Source organism: Pongo abelii, chromosome 8, assembly GCF_028885655.2.
Source record: "Pongo abelii isolate AG06213 chromosome 8, NHGRI_mPonAbe1-v2.0_pri, whole genome shotgun sequence".
In the NCBI taxonomy this organism is placed as follows: Eukaryota; Metazoa; Chordata; class Mammalia; order Primates; family Hominidae; genus Pongo; species Pongo abelii.
In genome coordinates, this window is record NC_071993.2 from 123,847,243 (window position 1) to 123,868,568 (window position 21,326).

General features: G+C 48.5%; 1 protein-coding gene across 5 annotated transcripts in view; it reads right to left on the reverse strand.

Moving 5' to 3' along the window:
- HSPA12A (heat shock protein family A (Hsp70) member 12A) overlaps nucleotides 1–21,326 on the reverse strand; it is a 180,516-nt gene that overhangs the window by 129,623 nt on the left and 29,567 nt on the right. The window lies entirely within an intron of this gene.

Sequence of the window (21,326 nt, forward strand, 5' to 3'; positions counted from 1 at the left end):
ATTCAGAAAGATTTAGTGAGAACTCATGGGCCAGGCCCTCTTCCAGGTGCTGATAATAATACAGCAGTGAACAGATAAAAACCTCTCCCTGTGTGCCATTTATATTCTAGCGGGCAAATGAAAAAGTGGGTGGGTAAAGGATTTTCGTCCCCATGGTTTGTTTTTTTCCAGGGTATCAATGAAGAAACCCATTTCCTCCAACACTCATTCCATCTCTCCTTCCTAATAACCAGCATGGAAAAGGATGAACTAGAAACCCACTTCTCCCAGAAAATGAGAGATGAAAAAGCTGATACCATGGGCAACTGGCTTCTTGCCAATACAGGGTTCAGGTGAAAGCTACGGACGGCTCTAGCTTCAGTACCAGCCAAGTTCATTCCCTTAGCACCAAGTTGGCCTTAGTCAGAAATAAAAGCCTTCTGTGGTGGCCCCAGCCTCTCCCCCAACTTACCCCCAGTTGTGAGAGCTGATGACCCTCATCCCTGGCCGGCTCCATCACGGGAAAGCTCACAGAGGCTTGGTGAGGGGGTGCCAGCAAGTCACAGGTGCCCACCATGAAAGGGTTAGACTGGGGGGATTTTTCAGTCATCCCCTGCTCCTAGACCCCACTGTGTCCTCAGAGCAGGGGTCTCAGCTCTCCATGAAACCCGGGCATCCACCAGTGGGAACTGAGCCTTTGTAGGGAGAGGGAGCCAGGAGCTACCCGGCAAGCTTTGCCACAACCCCTGCTGCGCTCACTGGGAGTCTCTGTTTTTCATTCGGATGCCAGTAGATACCACGAAACTCAAAAATCCCTTGCACTCCATCTCCGCGATGGATTCTTGGCTGGAAAAAATAGGATCCTTTACAGAGTGCTTGGTACCTTGTCCCACAGTCCAGGGTAGCCTGAGCCCAGCAGCATTGTCTGTCACCTGACAGGTCTCAAGTCTATACTAACCCCTTCTTCATTCAAATGCAAACTCTGAGGAAGACTCATCGGAATGCAAACAGCAAGAAAGTCATCTAAAGTTGCAGCCTTGAAAAATTCTCATTTCTCTCCTGATGCACAGAACTGCAGCCAGGGGGCTGGGGGCAGGGGCAACAGAGCAGAAGTGCTTCGAAAATCACATTTCCTTGCTCAGAACTCTGTCCAGCTGCAATTTGCTCTGATTCTCTTTTTGTCTGTTGCAGAGGGATGTGAATCACAGTTAAATTCTACCAAATAAACGAGCTACGTGTTAAAGTTCTGTAAAACCTACAATTTTAGAAAGGCTTGATGTGGTTGACACTAAATTGATTTCAACACACCCTATTTCCGGTCTAATGCTGGGCCTTTCATCCAGAACAAACATGCTCATAATGGCTGGATTCTAAGGGAATGGACTCAGTAAAAATACATAGGCAGCACAGGCACTCACATTAATTTTCTTCCTTTTTTAAATGAAAAGAGATGGTGTCTTTTACTTCTCAATGATTAATTTCCCATAAAGTTTTCATTGCACACCCATCGGAGGTTTTCAGGTGTAAACAACCAATCACGCTGCAAACTGAAAGCTCACCTTCGGGTTTTCATTTTAATCAGCAACAGAAACCTGACGCTTGCCAAGGGCAGGAGATTGTCCTGAGTGTTAAGAGCCCGCATCCCGAGGGGGTTCACAGGGAAGTTGGAGAAAGGGAGTTCCTAGCATCTGGTCACCTCACACTGAAAAAAAGAACAGCTGCCTTGCACTGGATCTAAATTCAAGCATTCCCACCAGCGCAATAGCTCAGAAGGACCCAACGACCACAAAAATAAATTGCACAGAGAAAGAAAAAAGCATATTTATTATACTCAAACCTAATACGTGGTAAGTTTAATAGCTTTGTGGCAAATTTATACACGTCATAAAATATCATAGACCTATTCACCAAAAGAAAAAAAAAGCGCATGTAAAATCTGGCAAAATCCAAATAAAGCTTACTTAATAGTATTGTACCAAAGGCAATCTCCTGGCTTTGATCTTTGTCCTGTGGTTAGGTGGGAAGCTATCTCTGGGGGACGCTGGGTGAAGGGTACAACAAGTATACCCTTTTTTGTGTCCAGAAAGTGTACAACCAATGGCTGTACTATGTTCGCAACTTCTGTGTGAGTCTAAAATCATTTCAAAATGAAAGTTTAAAAAAATGTGTGGGCTGGGTAGAATGGAAACAGGCCTGGTAGCCGCCCTGGGGAGGGCATAAGCTCTGGCACGGGCCTTTGGGAGAACGAGATGGCAGCATCCACCAAAATGTAAAACACGCTCACCAGCAATTCACTCCTGGGGGTCCAGCTTACAAAATGACCCGACCAAGTGTATATGGGGTGTTCTTTACGGCATGGTTGTCATTGAAAAATCTAGAAATAAACTGAATCTCCCAGACGAGGACAATAATCAGAGAACATGAGCTGCCCAGGCCCGTGGACTCCTGTGCACTCACCACGAGGAAAGCAGCCCTGCAGGAAGATATTGGTGACACACTGCTAAGCACAAAACGTGGCCACAAAATAACGTGTATCGGCGTGCATACGTCTAGGAAGATCCCATTTCCCTAAAATCTTATCTATATACACGCGCACCATATGTGATTCTGTGAGCGGGGGAACACTTGAAAGGATGCACCTTCAAGGGGTCACAGTGATTGCTTCCCGGATGGAAGGTTCTTAGCAGGGGTAACAAAGGGTCGCTTTCACTTCGTTTGAAATACATTACAATGAGAATGTGTTACTTTTATAATTAGAACAACAACAGGAACAAAAAAAGACAATGGAGGCATTGCGGGAGATGCCAGGGTGAGTGCAAAGACTGACCAGCAAAGTCACTGGGGCCACAGGAAGGGGGCAGCTTATCCCAGAAGGCCACTGAGTGGAGGCAGGCTGCCCGATCATGGCTTGCCTACCACTCCCTGGAAGAGGCTGGAACCTACTGATGTCCCTGCATGGGACGGGCAGGGCCTTCCCACAGGAGGGACATCCTTCCCTGCCCAGTTGGGCTTGGCCGTATGATGGGCCACAGAACATGAGCAGATGAGACCTGCCGAGTCTGAACAGAAGTTTGAAGAGCCATGGCCTGGGTCAGCCAGATCTGTGTCTCTTCTCCCTTTGTATGTCTCTGACAGGTGTTACCCTTTCAGTCTCGGTTCCCGAACGAAGGAGACCCGTGGAACAGGGCCCAAGCCAGCTGGCAACGACCACAGAACAGGGCAAGAAATAAAACATGTTTGGAGTAAGCCACCGGGAGATGAGGATGTTCGTTACTGAAGCCTTACCTTATGAAAGCTGACACAGGCGCCACGAGGCATGCGCACGTGTGCACACACACGCACGTATTAGGGAACTGAGAGGTAGTTGGTATTTTTTGAGGGTATGCTGTGTGCAAAACATAGGTGCACTCGAGGCAGGGGGCAAGAGGGTATGCGGAGAGAATTCGGGAAGATGCCTGCTGACTCCTTGGGGAGCCAACATGCATACACGCAGATATACACGTACCCAAACACGCTGGCATGGAGCTCACGGGGGCCATGCAGAGTGGTGAGAAAAGCCAGACAGTGGGGCTGGCAAGAGACACTGTGGGGAAGAGGAAGATCCCATGGGCAAGGACCCAGGTACTGCCTTTCTGCCTCAGTATCTAACCCCGCAGGCACCCCCTGAGCTGAATCCAGGCATTCTAATAAAGCACAAAAACAATCACTCCCAGTGTAATCGCCCTCCCCTTTAAATCAAAGGTTCCAGGAAAACACCCACCGCCTGGGGCTTCTGTGTGGGCCTTTTGTTCCTGGGAGATGCGCTCTTCCACCAGAGAAGGCCCTTCTTGGATGATATGTTCTGTGTCTCTTGGGAATGATCGGAGCGTGAACTGTATTTCCAGAAACCAGCGGTTTCTCTTCTGAATGAGGCACATCTTTGTGCAAGATACACTCTCTTAAAGACGACAAAGGGATGTGAGCTTGACGAAGGGTGTAAATACCAAGTCTCCCTTCCCGTCTTCTCTGACTGCGTGACCACGGTTCATTCATAATGTTTCATACAAATAGGCCACTTGTCACTTTCTCCTCTAAATCTGGACATTTCTGTTTAAAGTCCACTCCCTTACCACCACCCCCTTTTGAAAATAACACAATTAAGCCATTATTAGGTTCCCCATTAAAAGATTCAAACCCCTAAGTACATGGAGAAACAAAATGTGAGAATCTCCCCTTAGCCCCTCCTCAGCCCCACTCACAAATCACGCACTCTCTTGCAACGGCCCCTCTGTGCAGCTCCCTACGGTCGAGAGGCACACACGCATTTATAGCCTTTGCTTCCCTCCTTCCCTCTTGTCCTTCCTCCCTCCCTCCCTCCAAAAAAGCGATGCATGCATTTTCTTAAGCCACTCATTATTCTTATTTTCACCTGAAGACGGGACGAATCTGCCCGCTTGTGGGCTGTTTGGTTAGGCAAATGCGAAATTCATCAAACACCCCAATGTGTTAACCAGGGGAACCCATGGTTGGGGGAACTGAGGCTGGGTCGGCCGTGAAGTTGTAACAGCAGTGGCACCAGGCTCCCTGATTTGAGGGGTTGGGCCCTGGGAAAGCAAAGCTTACAGCGTCCTATGGGGCTCACATTTCCAGAAGGGGTCGGAGAACTTTCATCCTGTACCGGGTATACCCTCCCCGAGTCCCTGAGATTCTCGGCCAATTCCACTCCAGGTCTCTACCTCCCCTTCCTCTCCCTTTACCCCCAGCCCCCAGCCCAAGCCACAGCGAGATCCCTCCGCTGAGGCATCAGGAACATTAGTGGGAGGAAATGTTCCTGCGTGTTCCTACGCAACAAAATCAAGTGCATGTGTAGGTGTTCTGTGTTTTTACAAACTCTCCTCCCTGGTTGTTATAAGATTAAAACAATTTTCCCCCTCAGTAAATGCTTCCCTTCAAAACCACTGGAGGCACATAACCTCCCAGCCCATTTGCAGCTCCTATTTTCTTGGGGCTGGGAGAAAAATCATGATTGTGGGACCTGTTTCCTTCTAAGAGGCCAGGGTTGAACAAGTGATGGACAACAGAAGTAATGTTTCAATGACAGCTCTGATCAATGTTTCTTTTATTTTGAAGTTCAGAAAAGATAGGTGAGCCTTGCAGGTCCTGTGGGAAGGCACGGATAGTGGGGATGGAGGTAAATTATCTTTTATCCCCAGTAAATTTAATGGACACTTCCATTAAAACTGCAGGGAATGTTGGCGGGGCGCAGTGGCTCACGCCTGTAATCCTAGCACTTTGGGAGGCCGAGGCTAGTGGACCACGAGGTCAGGAGATCCAGACCATCCTGGCTAACACGGTGAAACCCCGTCTCTACTAAAAATACAAAAAATTAGCCAGGCGTGGTGGCGGGCACCTGCAGTCCCAGCTACTTGGGAGGCTGAGGCAGGAGAATAACGTGAACCTGGGAGGCGGAGCTTGCAGTGAGCTGAGATCGCGCCACTGCACTCCAGCCTGGGCGACAGAGAGAGACTCTATCTCAAAAAACAAAAACTGCAGGGAATTTTCAGGTAGTTCTATTCCATTTTAAAGCTGGAGTTGAGGATTTTTTTTGAATTCCTAGATCATTTTTTACTGCTGAGAAAACTAAACATTTTAGTCACGTGGCACATTTTATTTTCCAAATTCACACACACCTGAGGACACAGAAACACTACTTAAAATCACAACAGATTTCAAGGGAAAATGTACACAAAAGGAGAAAATGAAAAAGCTGTCTCCGTTGATGTTGGGCGGGGGGGTACTGACTTGTGTTTGTCCTTGAAAAAAACAAATTCACCTGTCACTGATCAACGATGCCAGTTTGCCACCATGCTACTGAAAAAGCATTCCTGCTGACTGTAAACGGCCCCATTTATGTGACTGTTTACATAATTGCACAGCGAAACATTGCAATCTTTCCAATTTAATACATGTTTTAACAAGCCCTTCAACTACAGTGTAGGCTTCTATAATCAAATCAAGTCTTTTCAATTAAAACACAATTAGAAAAGGTGTCAGGGTGTCACTGTTACATTTTGCTGCATAAAAGGATTCAAGAATTGCCTGGCTGGAAATCGGAGCTAACCCAGGATGCCTGAGCGTAAATGCCACCTCAGACCACCCAGGAGGGCACCTAGGCAGTGGGCCTTTGGTCCCATGTGAGAGACGCATACTGTCATCCTTGGGCCACCTCTGTGATGGAGTGAAGGCAGAGATGAAAACCCAGTGTGGCTCTGAGCTTGACCTCCAGGCGCTGACAAGTATGTCATGGGCCAGAAGTGGTAGGTACAAAGTTACCAGAGAGATGCCCATCTTTCCCTAGCATGAGTGACAGCACAGTGGAATTCTACAGGAAGACACTGCTGTAGATTTTTTTTTTTTTTTTGAGACTGGGTTTCACTCTTGCCCAGGATGGAGTGCAATGGCACGATCTCAGCTCACTGCAACCTCCACCTCCCCAGCTCAAGTCATCCTCTCACCTCAGCCTCCTCCTCAGTGGCTGGGACTATATAGGCTTGAGCCACCATGCCCGGCTAATTTTTGTATTTTTTTTGTAGAGACAGGGTTTCATTATGTTGCCCAGGCTGGTCTCAAACTCCTGAGCTCAAGCAGTCTACCCACCTCGGCCTCCCAAAGTGCTGGGATTACAGGCATGAGCCACCTCACCTGGCCTATTGCAGACATTTGATCTCACTATTTCATCTTAAAGATGTGAAACAGAGCTCTCAGAAGACACAGTGTTTGCCACAGGCCATGATGTGAATCATTTTTTGACACAAGGTAAAATGTGCACTCCCACCCCACCCCTATTGAAGGATCAGTATCTACTTAAAGCAGATATGCAAAGGTGCTCTAGCTCACAGTGCTAAGGGGCCGTCATTCCAAGAGGTCACTGGGAGACAGAAGGTTACCTCCCATCTCAACACAACAGGGAGAAAGGTTAGATGTGGAAGGCTGGTGCAGGGGATTGACCCGTGGCCCCCCAAAAGATATATCCATGTCAAATCCCTGGAACCCGTGAATGTTATGTGGGAAAAGAATCTCTGCAGATGTAATTAAGGATTTTGAGATAAGGAGATCGTCCTGGGTTACCCAGTTATAAATCCAATGGCAAGCGTCTTTGCAGGAGACACAGATAGGAGAGACACACAGGTAGAGAAGAGGAGAGGGTGATGTGAAGACAGAGGTGGAGACTGGAGTGATGCAGACGTGAACCAAGGAATGCCTGGAGCGTCCAGAGGGACTGTGGCCCTGCCAACACCTTGATTTTGAACTTCTGGCCACCAGAACTGGAAGAGAGTACATTTCTACCCTGCTCTCTGCCAAGGGAGCTACATCCAGGGGCTCTTTGACTTCTCGGTGGGCTCAGCCCGTGCAGGGCCCAGAGGGAGGGAGGAGAGAGGCCAGACATGAAATCTCTGGCTCCCTTCCATGGGGTCACTGTGAGCTGGCTGTGTTCCTCAACCTAACGGCCATAGCTCCTTTCGAAGCAGCCCTCTCCAAGGGACTCTCTGTTTCTGGGTCCCTGGACCTGCTTTCCCCTTTCACCCCTGCAGGCTTAGAGCTCATATCAGCCCTGGTCTTCCTGATACCCTACCCATACCTTTGTAAACAGTCCCCGTATCCAAACATCCTCGAGTTAACTGGATTGAGTGTGCCACACACACCCTGCCAAGAGCCTGATGAGCATGCTCTGTTGATGTAGCAATGCTTCTATCTTATGGCACATCTGATCTATGTGAAGGCAAGTCTACTCCTTCAGGCCATTTGCTACTAGGTCAGTGGATCGTCCCCATTTCTCTATGAGATAAAGGTTCTGGGGTGTCTGCACCACTTGGAAGGAAGTGAGGCTCACAGAGGTGAACTGTCATTACAACAATACACCGTGAGTCTGGAGCAGAGCAAGGATCACACTGCAGCCGTTCAGCCCCAATTCTGGGCTGTTTCCTAGACTAAGCTGTAGGCCAGGCATGGCAGATTCCTGGCCCTCTGGCTACCAACGCCTCCTCATTCACAGCCTCGGCTGACATCATTCTTCAATCAGGACATGCAGACTGCACCCAGACTTCATCCTGGGATCTTCCTCAACCCAGCTCTCTGGAAGGCAGGAGGATCAGTCAGCACCGCTAGGCAAGTGTGTCCTGCCTGCTACAGTCTAACAGGCTTTAGCCTCTGGCCATCTCCTCCTACAATGTCTCCAGGGTATAATTTCCCAAGGTAGTTTCTGAGGACGTTGGTCCCCTGGGTTCCAAGACAATGCCAGCTTTTTCTTTGGAAAGACTGAAGATTTCAGGGTTATCTGAAAGTCCCCAGGGCTTTTGGAGGAATATATAAGAGTTTGGCAAAGGGGCCTTCAGCTTTTCTGATGAGGAATGAATGCTGAGGCCCATTCTGAAGGTAGACGGTGGAGAAGGAGCTTGGCTATGAGAACAGATGTCTCAGTTGCCACTGGGAGAAGAACTCTTGTGGTGGGGGGGGAGGGGGGCAGCCAGGAAACTGGAGGATTTAGGAAGTTTAGATGCAAGCTAGGTGACATCACTTCCTCCTCTGTTGGTCGCCTCAAGAAATCCTCAGTAAAAATCTGCATGACCATGACTGTTTTGCAGTCTGGTTTGTGCATGTGTGGATTAACATGGTACGAGGCTGACTTCCATGGTGGGCATTTCAATCGCCCCACGAGCACACTGGAGGCCCTAAGGAGTCCTGCAGTTAAGAGACCTGCGGGACCTCAACACAGCGTTTCCTTAAACCTGTTCATTTCCAGAACCTGATTTTCATGGTGCAGCTTCTTAACGCCCAGCGTGCATCCTGTTCCCCACAACGGTCTGGCATAATTATGGCCAGATCCATGATTGTGCTGCCATCTTTATTCAAATCACAGTTGAAGAGTCCCTCCTTTGAGGGACAGAGAGCCTTTCAGATCCAGTTGGTCTCTGACTTTTGCACATCTGATGCTCCACAGCTCACATTCCTGTACAGGGTTTATTTACAGAGGGCCCTGCACCGCCGTTCCTATGTTCAGACTTTCCTACAGTAGGCTACCATAGGGTCAAGGCATGGCGGTGCCATTGACCAGGAAACAATTCAGTATCATGCCCCCAGTGGCTAGTGGGGAAGGGAAGGCAAGTCGGGGGGGACCTCCTTCCACAGACTTCTCTTCCTCCGCTCCTTCCTCTTCCTAGAGGGCTGTCCTGTGGCTCCAGCAGCAGCCGGCCTGGGCTCCTGCTTCCTGGGACACCTGACCATCTCTAGAGGCAGGGAAGGGGGAGGATGAGGCACATCAAAGGGCTTAAGTGGGGACTCAGGGGAGCCACTTCCCGGCACCCGGCTCAGGGGCAGAGGCTTTTCCTGACACTTTACATGTTGATGAGGCACAGTTACTTGCAGGTAAAGTCACCAGCATCACCAGCACAAGCCACCACTGAGGCTACTCACGACTGAAGCCCTCTGGTGATGGGGCTCCGTTACCCACCTTTGCACAAACCCTCATGAAGGCAAAAGCTCCGGAGTCACACACCTGGATTCAAAGCCAGATCTGCCTCTTTCTAGCTTGAGTTTGACCAAATTTCTAAATTTCTCAAAGCCTTAGTTTCCTTGTTTCTAAAAAGAGAGCTGAAAATAGCATTTGTGCTCTCTGCAAGGTGAGGATTCCATGCGAGAGCCCAGTAGAATGAGTAGCCCATGGCCTGGCACACAGGAAGTGCTCAACTGACGTCAGCAATGCTGCCGCTGCTGCTGTTTCAGCAACACATTTCAGCGACGCCGGGGACCGTCTGCGGGGGAAACCCACTCACTCCTGGGATTCAGGAAGATTGACGGTTCCAATATTTGCTGTGCCGGCGCCTGGACAGCTTCTTGCTCTCTGGCGCCTCTCCAAGCCTGTGCCCACTACTGCATCTGCTCCAAAGGACCCTTTCCTAAAAAGAGGATTCAAAAAGACAGATGTTGCTCACCGCCATAACTGCAGCTTCCTCTTGGGTATACAGAACTGGCAGAGCACTGGAAAAGGCGAGACCTTCGGAGAGAAAGTGGGTAGCTACCTAAAACCTGTCGTGGCTGGTTCTTCCAGTCACACAGGGTCCCTAGGGAGGGACCCAGGAAAGACACAGGTTGGTTTATGCAAGGCTATGTGGACCAGAGAGGTGGAAAACAACTGAAGCCCACCAAAGGAAAATTGAAGAATGTGAACTCTGAGCAGCGCTTAACAAATAAAACACCCAGCCAGGTGAAGGCAGCGCTCCAAGCCATGGAGGGTGCTGGGGTCGCAAGGTGTTTCTTCTTTTGTTTTGTTTTCCCCCTGGTTTAGCCTCCATACTTCCCTTATTAATTTCGATTCTCTGATTTTACCCTCCAAGGTGAAGATTAAATGCGGAGCCGGCGGGAAGCGCTCTTGAAACCTCCCGGCTGCAGCCACCGTTTCATTTTCAAGCATTGTTCCCAGAGACCGGCTCAGCTCCACGCCCTGGTCCACAGGCACTTCCATTTAACTGACCTTTGGCCATTGTAAACCCCATCAGTAGGTGTTAATCCCTCCTGATTTAGACGAGGGTTTTTTCTTTCCTCTCTACCACCTCCCCCTGCCCTTTTCCTTTTGAAGGTAAAGTTATGTTTCAAAACATCTCTTGCACTTATATATACAGTTCTTATAAGCACGGCACTTTCGTATTCACCATGTCACTTATCAGAAAAATTAAAGATTCGAGCCTGAGGGTCTCTGCAGATGGTCTAACCCAGTGGTTCTCAAAGTGTGGCCCCTGGACCAGCACCAGCAAAATGATCTGGAGACTTGTTAGACATGCAAAAATTCTGGCCCCCTCCTCCAAAACTATTGAATCAGAAACTCTGAGGGTGGGCCAGCAATCTGTTTTTACAAGTTTTCCAGGTGATTCTGATGTAGGCTCAAGTTTGAGAACCACTGTGCTAATCAAATTTCCCCTACAGCTCCTCTCCGTTGAACAGATTAGAAAACTGAGACCCATGGTAATTTGGCCAAGGCCATTCATCCATTTGTTCAACAAGTGTGCAACACCATGCTAGGGATTTAAGACACATTCATGAAAAAGAAAAATGTGGTCCTGCCCCATGGAATTCACTTTCTATAAACCAAAAAAACAACAAAACAAAGATAATCACAGGCTGTAGTTAGTGCCTCAAGGGAAACAAACATAGGGATAAGATTAACTGGGAAGGAGCTACCTGGGATGAGGTGGTCAGGGAAGGCTTCCTGGAGGAGGTGACATTTCAGCTGGAACTAATGGGTGAGCAACAGCTGGCCATGAGAGCAATGGAAGACAGAAGCCACTGCTTGGGCAAAGGCTTAAGAGCAAGAAAACACATGGCCTCTTCCAGAAACAGAAACACTGGTGTGGCTGGGGCTTGGTAAGCAAGGAGAAGAGTGGCCAGTGCAGAACCAGAGGGAGCTGAGAGAGACTGAGGCTGAGACTACGCAGAGCCTCAAGGACCCACATCCAATTCCCATTCCCATAAGAGTCAGGCTAAGATTCCTGGCCCCCAGGCCACCTCCGCAGGGCTCTTCTGCCATCTACACTCAGACCCTCCTTGCGCCAATCACCTTGTCCAGCCTCTTAGATCTTCCAGGACCTGGGAGCTCCCTTTCTCCCTCACACCAAAGGCAAGGCAGCTGGTCCTGCTCTGGGAATTTCTCACTGATCTTCCTTCATATTGGGCCTAACTTGGATTCCTCTTTGCTTTTGTTACAAAAAAAAAAAAAAAAAGATCCGCCTTGCCCTCCCCATCCCCTATCTCCTCTTTGTCAGGCTAAACATCTTCACATCTATTAAGAGGCAGTGAGACGGCATGGTGAAGAGGGGGAGTGCTGGAATCAAACTGCCTGCGCTCTGTAGGGCTCTGCCCATGGCCTCTGCACCCGGGTTTTCCCGTATGTCAACTGGTTGTAATAGCAATAACCCCTACCCGGTAGGTTTGTTGTAATGTTTACATGTCTTAAAACATGGGAAGGGGTTTGGCGGGGATTCAGTAAGGGTCAGCTGCCACCGTGGGGATTCCTGGGCTGGCCTCCATTCACTCTAGCATCCTAATAGCCCTCCCTCGATGGCACCAGTGAGCAGCAGTCACCCTGATGTGGCCAGGCCAGGCCAGAGTGCAGAGGGATTGTCGTTCCCTCCTAATCTGGCCACCCGTCTTCTGGAACAAAACAAAAGGCGGAGTGGGAGATGGAGAGGCTTGTCACTGTATTCATCTGAGAAAAGTGGCCCTTTACCTTGGGCCCTGTACCTATGACATAGACACACTTTGTATATTTGCCCCCTGCCTTACTAAAAGCATGAGACCAGCTGGGCACGCTGGCTCATGTCTGTAATCCCAGCACTTTGGGAAGCCGAGGCGGGCAGATCACCTGAGGTCAGGAGTTTGAGACCAGCCTGGCCAACATGGTAAAACCCCATGTCTATTAAAAATACAAAAATTAGCTGGGTGTGTTGGTGCGTGCCTGTAATCCCAGCTACTCAGGAGGCTGAGGCAGGAGAATCGCTTGAACCCAGGAGGCAGACGATGCAGCGAGTCGAAATTGCAGCATTGTACTCCAGCCTGGGCGACAGAGTGAGACTCCATCTCAAAAATAAAATAAATAAAATAAAATAAATAAAATAAAATAAATAAAATCAGGGAACCCCCACAACCATCAGGAAAACTGATCTTGCCTTTCCTGTCAGATGAAGTGGCTTGTGGCTGACCACTGCAACCACTGAGACCAGCAAGGAAAGCAGAGACCAAATTCAAAAGCCTCCTGTACAGCACTGGAGAGCTGTGGAGACGACCAGGACCCACGGGGACAAAAACCTCACAGCAGGGGCCCCTGGATGGCAAGGTGAGCTGACATTCTGCTGCCACTCTTTCCTTCAGGGAATCTACTCATTCCAGGCGTTGACACAAGAGGCTGATGATCTGGTGAAGGACCCAGGCCAGGGTCAACGTCAAAGAGGCACAGACACAGATGAGCTTTGGGCAGCCTCACAGGAATGGAGGGACCAAAATGAGGGATTTGCGGTGCTGGGATTCCTCTAAAAAAGGACAGAAAAGACGGAACAACACGCTCCCACTTTCCCCCATGAGACATTTGCCAAGTTCTGAAACTGTGTAGGGAGGGAGGAGGCTAAGACGCTAAGCAGGAAACTTCTGAAAAGCAGTTAGGAGTTTCCAGCTATCCTGAGAAACCACCGTGATGAGGATTAAAGTCCAGGACCTGCCACAAGGGAGATGCCCTGCTGAATTCCCTGGGTTCAGGTGGAGGACCTGGAAGGCTACAACCTTTGGACAAGGGTAAGCCAAAGGCAGGCAGAGCTAAGGTCCTGAGGAATGCAGCCACCAGCTCCTACTTTATCTGCCATTAAAGAAAGAGGCCATCCAGAGCTTTCTCTTTTTTTTTTTTTTTTTGAGACGGAGTCTTGCTCTGTTGCCCACGCTGGAGTGCAGTGGTGCGATCTCGGCTCACTGCAAGCTCCACCTCCCGGGTTCACACCATTCTCCTGCCTCAGCCTCCCAAGTAGCTGGGACTAGAGGCACCCATCACCATGCCCGGCTAATTTTTTGTATTTTTAGTAGAGACAGGGTTTCACCGTGTTAGCCAGGATGGTCTCAATCTCCTGACCTCTTGATCCGCCTGCCTCGGCCTCTCAAAGTGCTGGGATTACAGGTGTGAGCCACCGTGCCCGGCTGCTTTCTCACATTTTTATACATAATGTCTGGCATTCAATTAAAAACTCTAAGCCAGGCACGGTTGCTCACATCTGTAATCCCAACACTTTTGGAGGCCAAGGCGGGAGGATTGCTTGAGCCTGGGAGTTCAAGACCAGCCTGGGCAACATAGCAAGACCCTCCCTCTCTATAAAAAAAAAAAAATGTTTTTAATAGCTGGGCATGGTGATGAGCACCTGTAGTCCCAGCTACTTGGGAGGCTGAGGTAAGAGGATCATTTGACCCCAGGAGATTAAGGCTGCAGTGAGCTGTGATCCCACCACTGCACTCCAGCCTGGGCAACAAAGTGAGAGGGACCTTTTTGCTAAGAAAAAAAAAAATTTATAGAAATGTCTAGTAATAGAATAACAGACAAACAGAACTAAATGACCAGAATCCAAAAGAAAAAAAGACAATAGGAACAGACCCTCAGATAATCCAGATGCTGGAATTAGCCAAGAAGGACTTTTCAAAAGCTATCATAGGAATGTTCAAGATAAGAGAGGAAAAGATGGAGGAAATAATAAAAGACAGAGAATTTCAGCAAAGAATTAGAATCTATTTTTTAAAAAAGAAACGAAAATTCTAGAACTGAAAACTAGAATAACTAAAATTAAGTCAGTAGATGGTTTAAAGGCAGATTAGACAGAGCAGAAGAGATCACTGAGTCAATAGAAAATACTCAGACAGAAGCACAGAGGAGAAGTCAGAAAAGATTCTAAGAGACATAAAGTCACACATGGAAGGTCTGACATATAAGTGGAGTTCCCAAAGCAGAGGGTGGCCAGCTCTTGTTGAGGGTCCATACAGGAACCCCCTTTTTGCCTCCTAGCCTTTCCCTTATCTTTGCTCACCTGTGACATATCTCAGCAAGTGAAAAGCCACATCTGCTACCTACACCCACCTGCACCAAAGATGTACCTTTTTCCCCATGGGACTTTGCACTCAACTCCAGCCAATAATGGGTTCAAACATTTTTGCTAAACTGTAAAAATTGGAGTTTCTCTGCTGGCATTCACTCTCCACCCTCTCTCCCCAGAATTCCTGATGACCCCTCATCCAGCTGTGTCCTAGTGGAAAGGCCAGACCAGGCCTTGGGCCAGACTAGACAGCTCAGTGCCAAAAGGGAAAGGACATTTCTGGGACCTGCTGAATCACCACCAGGTAAGGACATCTGGGAAGGAGTACCATGGACCATTGCAAAATCGGGATCATCTTTCACCACCATCACCTTGCTGGGAAGTTATATAACTCTCCTGTTCTGTATTGAGAGAGTGATTGGGTTGCAACCTTGTTTTCTAAAAATACAGCCTATGTTATAAAGGGGGGAATAAGTTCCCTTCAACCAGAGCTAAGACTTAGTTTCCTAAAACCCATCAGATGGAGAGCAGACAGCAAAGGGGCAGTCTGACCTTTTCAGTAAACTGGGATAAACCCTACACTCTTTTCATACCATCCCCTCATCTTGCAGTTATGCAGTTTATTTACAGTTGACTTTCGAACCTAAGTACAGGACTTTACATTTATCCCTACCCAATTTTTTTTTTAATTAGCACCAGCTCTTTTCTTATTTCTGAGATATCTTTGAAACCAGCAGCTGATCAATCAGCCAGCCTCTTCCAACTTCGGGTCACCTGTAAATCTGCCCAGAGTGGTGGATATCCTCTGCCTCAGATCTAAAAGACAAAAAAAATAAACAGAGGGCTAGGCCCAGGGACTTATGCCTGCAATCCCACATTTTGGGAGGCCAAGACAGGTGGGATCACTTGAGGCCAGGAGTTTGAGACCAGCCTGGCCAACATGGCAAGACCCCATTTCCACATGTTGTAATTTTCTGAATACAAAAATTAGCCAGGTGTGGTGGTGCATGCCCGTAGCCCCAGCTACTCAGGAGGCTGAGGCAGGAGAATCGCTTGAACTCGGGACACGGAGACTGCAGTGAGCTGAGATCACATCACTGCACTCCAGCCTGGGCAGAAGAGTGAGACCCTGTCTCAAAAAAATAAATAAGTAAAATAAACAAATAAGCAAAAACTCCAGGAAGGAACTAGGAAACTGCTACCCTGTTTTATACAGGTGAGTAGACTCTCCAGGATAACATAGCAGGATCCTGACTCTGTCATTTTCCCTTGGGCCACTCCCTCCGACTCCCCCACCAAACGCTGCCAGCCACAAATCCTTCTTTTCAGTGCACTCTGCCTGCTGCTTGGCATGTGCTGTTGACAAGCCTCAAAATCAGAAAGCTCGTTGTTGTTGCACTGTTGCACAGAAGCAAGCAGTGCATCTGTAAGATAAAATGTGTATCCCAGGGAATTCGTGTTTCTGCTCTGCCTCTCGGCCCCCGCGGCCCTAAGAGGAAGGAGCCGGGCTGTGAATCGGAATAAACCCTCACTGAGCACTGACTGGGCCAAACTCTGTGCTGAGCTGTGCAGGTTTATTACCTCCATCAAAGCCCATGCATCCTCTCTGGCGGGTGCTACTTCCTCATCTTATGGGAGAGGAAACTGAGGCTTGGAGAAGGGAAGGAACTCGCATGCTGGCCGCAGAGAGAATGAGTGGCATACCAGAACTGGAGTCTCAGCCCTCATGCAAAGGCCACTGGCTTACTCAGCCTGATTACTCAGCAATCGCTGACCTTCCAGCTCCAAATCAGCCATTCTTTCTACCACATTCATATCATCTGGCCCCTGACAGAGGAGTGACTGTACAAAACATTCCTGAAACCACTGTTCTTCCTGCTCAGCTGCCATCCCCAGAGGCAGAGGACGCCTGGCCTGGTCTCTGGCGCCTCTCATACGGGGCAGAGAATGTTGGCCATGTGCCAGGCAATGATGTTCCAAATTACAGTTTGTGATCAATGCACTCTTCACCTTTTCTCCGAGGCCTGGAGTTTTTAGCAGCTCTAACTCCAAACTTCACAGCACCCAAATCATGTCACTGAAGGAGCAAGCAGAGAAGGCGCCATGTGGCTCATGCACCTGACTTCCTAACCTAAAGCTGGTGAGACACACAGCTCCTGAAAGCTTAACCGGCGCCATCCTGCTCACGTGAAACAGCTCCGACATCCAATTCCGATGGTTGCAGCCGCGTGGTCTCCCTGAAAATCTGCCACTCATGACTTTTTTAAAATGGGGTTTTTCCTTCTTTTCAGGGTGACAAAAGTCTTCCTAATGAGAAATACCAGAGGGTTACAATTGCCTGGAGCCCTCGCCAGTTTCTGGTACTATGGTTTAAAAGATGACTTTTTATGCTCTGGGTTACAAAACGCTTCCAACAACACCTTTGCTCAGCATTGGATTGAGGCTAAGTTTATTTTTCTGGTGGGGAAATCAATCCTTGAGCTGTGTTAAAACAATCAGCAGCTCCAGTCATGACATCACGTTTCAAATCGTTCTTCCTTCTTATGTACCAACTATGCTGTCGAATGTGGAAACATGAAATCTAGTTTGACAGAATCATCTGGATTAACTCTAAGCTGTCATTTCTTAGGCAGAAAGAATCATTCTTGCAACCTATACCCCTTCCCCCACCCCACCATGTGGATTTACTTCATATTTAATTATTATTATTTTTTTACAATTAACAAAAGGAGAAACCCATTTGCTGTTTTTGTCCTGGGGATTTAGAATTGAAACTTCTACCGCCAGTGGCTTGTGATTCCACCCTCCACCCCTCGCTCTCTAGAAGCTTCTGAGATCTAATTTTTTCTAACAGAGGCTTTGTCTGTAGTGAGTGAACCCTGGCTGCAAAGTCAGCTTAATTAAAACAATGGCATTCCAGAGACAATAGGGAACAAGGTACCGGCTTCTGTGCTGGATGCTAACCCCCGGCACAGCTTTCTGCGGTGACCTTAGCGGTGCTACTCCTGACGCCGTCAAGTTCAGGGATAGGCTGGTCTTCTATTCACTCAATTCAAGGCTCTGGCAGAGGAAATCCAGTGTGTGTGTGTGGGTGGGAGTGGGGGGGATGGCATATTCATACCTACACATAATGATCTTCTATTTAAGATTTCTCTGTGCTCCACCACCCTAGCGATGGGTGTCAGGCTGCCAATAGAATGAAGAGAAGTGGAGAATCGCAGCCATTGTTAAAATATTTCAGGCTTGTCACCCAAACCCCCCCCCAAAAAACCCCTCTGCCTCAAGAATGTGGGTCAGTCAAGATAATCTGCAAATATGAAGAATGTGGGTCAGTCAAGATAATCTGCAAACATGAAGAATGTAGGTCAGTCAAGATAATCTGCAAACATGAAGATGATACAAGACCATCTCACTGCTTTCCGTCCAGATGCTGAGAGCAGCAGCAGCAGTTCGGTTGTCCTGGTCAGACGCCTGGCAGACATCCTGGATCATTCGCCACCTCCAATCAGGCGCCGATTCCTGTTACCTGACCTTACAATGACACTCTCTCCTCCAGCTTCCTCTTCCTCTCCAGGGTCTCTGCCCTGAGTTAGGAGTGATCGTTTCTCACCTGGGCAACTGCATCAGCCTCCTGTCTGGCTTCCCTGCCTCCCGCCTTTCCCTGGCCACACACTGCCAGTAGGGGTCTCCCCAAATAGGAAGACACCTGACCACCTCATCATCTCCTTGAGAACTTGGATGGTTCTCCCTGAGCTACAGAATCAAGTCTCAACTCCTCAACCTGGCATATGAGCTCTGTCACAATCAGGGACCTACGAGCCTTGGTAGGTTGTCTCTCTTGGCCCCTGTAAGATTGTGCCCCAGCCCAGGGAGGTAGACTTTGGACCTGCCCCACAGCCAGACCTACCCTGTAGTGGTGTCCCAGGTCACCCACCGGTTCTCTTCCCTGCTCTGCCCAGCTGCTTGATGCCAGCCATAATGGCGGTGACATATGGAAGGGGGACACAGTTACATCATAGGTTGTCTATCTTGGCCCCTGTAGGATTGTGCCCCAGCCCAGTGAGGTAGACTCTGGGCCCGCCCCATAGTCAGATCGTGGTGGCCCAGGTCACCCACTGGTTCTTTTCCCTGCTCTGCTCAGCTGCTTGATGCAAACCGTAATGGCAGTGATGTATGGAAGGGGGACACAGTTACATCTCCATGTGCTGTCCCCACCAAAGCAAAGGCCACAAGCACGTCCCCACAACACACTGACACAGTGGTCTGGTGCCCCAGAGGGAAAAATGTAACTGTCAGAGATAAGAAATGTTAGGACAAGCGACATGGGAGTATGTGATCCCTAAATCATGGTTCTGTTTCCATCAGTGAGTGTAAAAATCAAAATCTGTCTTGGTAAGAATTTTAAAAATAAAAGGAAAATGTTGAGAGATTTACCCCCAACACATCCCAGTGTGTCTCCAGAAGCAATCATCCCACCTAAGGGCACCCTTCCTGCTTCCAGGCTTGTACCTTGACCTGCTCTGTTAACCCTTTGCAGCCCCTGTCACTCTCTCTCGCTGGATTCCTGTCTCTCTGGGTCTCTCTGATGTTCCCATGTGTCTGTCTCCATTGGTCCCATTCTCCCTGGGACAGATGCTCCACAAGGGAAACCCTTGACTTTTCCTCTTCTTCACAAGCAGCACCCCCAAACCCTGCGTCCCATGACACCCTGCTTATTCACTGGTCCCAAAATCACCTGCATTTTCCCAGTTCTGAGATTCGGCCTTTGCCTTCCTTTCTGCCCCAAATGCCCATCATCCACCCGAGGAGCCCTTACACCCCTCTCATCTGGATGGCTCCACTTCTTAGATTCCCTGGGTCCCCCAACCCCTACCCACAACAGACAGGGCGGAACGGACAATTCCCCTTGCACTTTACATAGGAGGGTTCTGTGGTCTGAGTGTTTGTGTCCCTGCAAAATTCCTATGTTGAAATCTAATTCCCAGTGTGCTTGTATTAAGAGATGGGGCCTTTGAGAAGTGACTGGGTCATGAGGGTGGAGTCTTTGTGAATGGGATTAGTGCCCTTATAAAAGACAGCTGACGGAGCTTGTTCATGTGAGGACACACAGAAGGCACCACCTATGAGGAACGAGCCCTCACCAGACACCAAATCAGTTGGTGTCTTCATTTTAGACTTCCCAGCCTCCAGAACTGTGAGCAATAAGTGTCTGTTGTTTGTAAATTATTCAGCCTAAGGTATTTTGTTGCAGCAGCCTGAACAGGCTATGATAGGTGGGTAAGACTGATTCAGAGAACAATGGCAACATGGGAAAATCGTATTACTGTAAGATATGTACACTGGAAATGCACCTTGTAAGGGAATCTGTATGTAGCCATATATGTTTATAAAGAACTTATAGGATTTTTTGGTTTTTGTTCGTTTTTTGAGATAGGGCTGCCCAGGCTGGAGTGCAGTGGCATAAACTCGGCTTACTGCAGCCTCAACTTCCTGGACTCAAGCAATCCTCCCACCTCAGCCTCCTGAGTAGCTGGGACTACAGGCACATGCCACCATGCCTGACTAATTTTTGTATTTTTTTTTGCAAAGATGGGGTTTCACCATGTTGCTCAGGCTGATCTCAAACTCCCAGGCTCAAGCGATTCGCCCACCTGGCCTCCCAAAGTGCTGGGATTACCAGCGTGAGTCACTGTGCCCGGCCAATTTATGTGTTTTTAGTTGGCAAAAATGGGTTGTACTGAGTCAGTACCATTAGAATTAGACAAACATGACTTGATCAGCAAAATATTTAAAAAAATTAAAAATCAAGGAAAAATAAGAGACAAACAATACAGTTTCTGTACTTTGACAAACATCTTGAACAGCAACATACTTGTTGACATGAGAGTATCAAAGGGAAAGAGATTAATTTTGCCATTTTTAGGGACCATGATAGGGCTGGGAGGACAGGCATGGAGTTCGAGATCTGTGCAGGAGACAGTCACTGTGATCACCTGGTCAGGGATGCGGTTACACTGATCCTGTGGGAGGAAGCCAGGAGTGTTACCTGCCTGCTGTTTCCACCAATAGTATGGTCACATGACCATGACTTTGCATCAATTCTCAGCCCTCATCAGACGTGGCCAGTCACCACCCTCTCCTCTTCATTTGTTTTCCAGGACACCACATCCTCCTGCTTGTCTTGTTCATTCCCGGAACAGCATTTCAGACTTTTTCACTGATTACGCCTCATTGCTGTGGCTCTAAATGTGACAATGCTCCAGGCTTCAGTCCTCAGACCTCTCATTCCCATCTACACTCTTTCCTTGGGGGATCTCTTCCGCTTTCTTGGTGTTCAGTACCAACTATACGCTAACGAGTCCACGCTGACATTTCCAGTCTGAGCTCACCATATCTCCACTTGCAGTCTAACAGGTAACTAATAAACAGACCCCCAAACACCTGATCTCCAAGTCAGCCGGTTCCACCCCAAACCCGCTCCTCCTCCTCCAGTTGCTGGCACGTCATATTGGTGACTCCACCCTTCAAAATGCCAGCATCATCCTTACTCCTCTCTTTTTCACAACCATATCCAGTCCCCAGAAATCCTATGGCCTCCCCCTGCACCCCTGCAAAATCTGTCTGCTTCTCACCCCTCCACCTTCTCCTCTAAATTCACATCTGTTCCATCTCCACCTACATCATCATTAATTGCTGCCTCTCCTCTTGCCACCCCACTTCCTACCAAAGTCTATTTCCAACATGACCTTTGGGATCTTT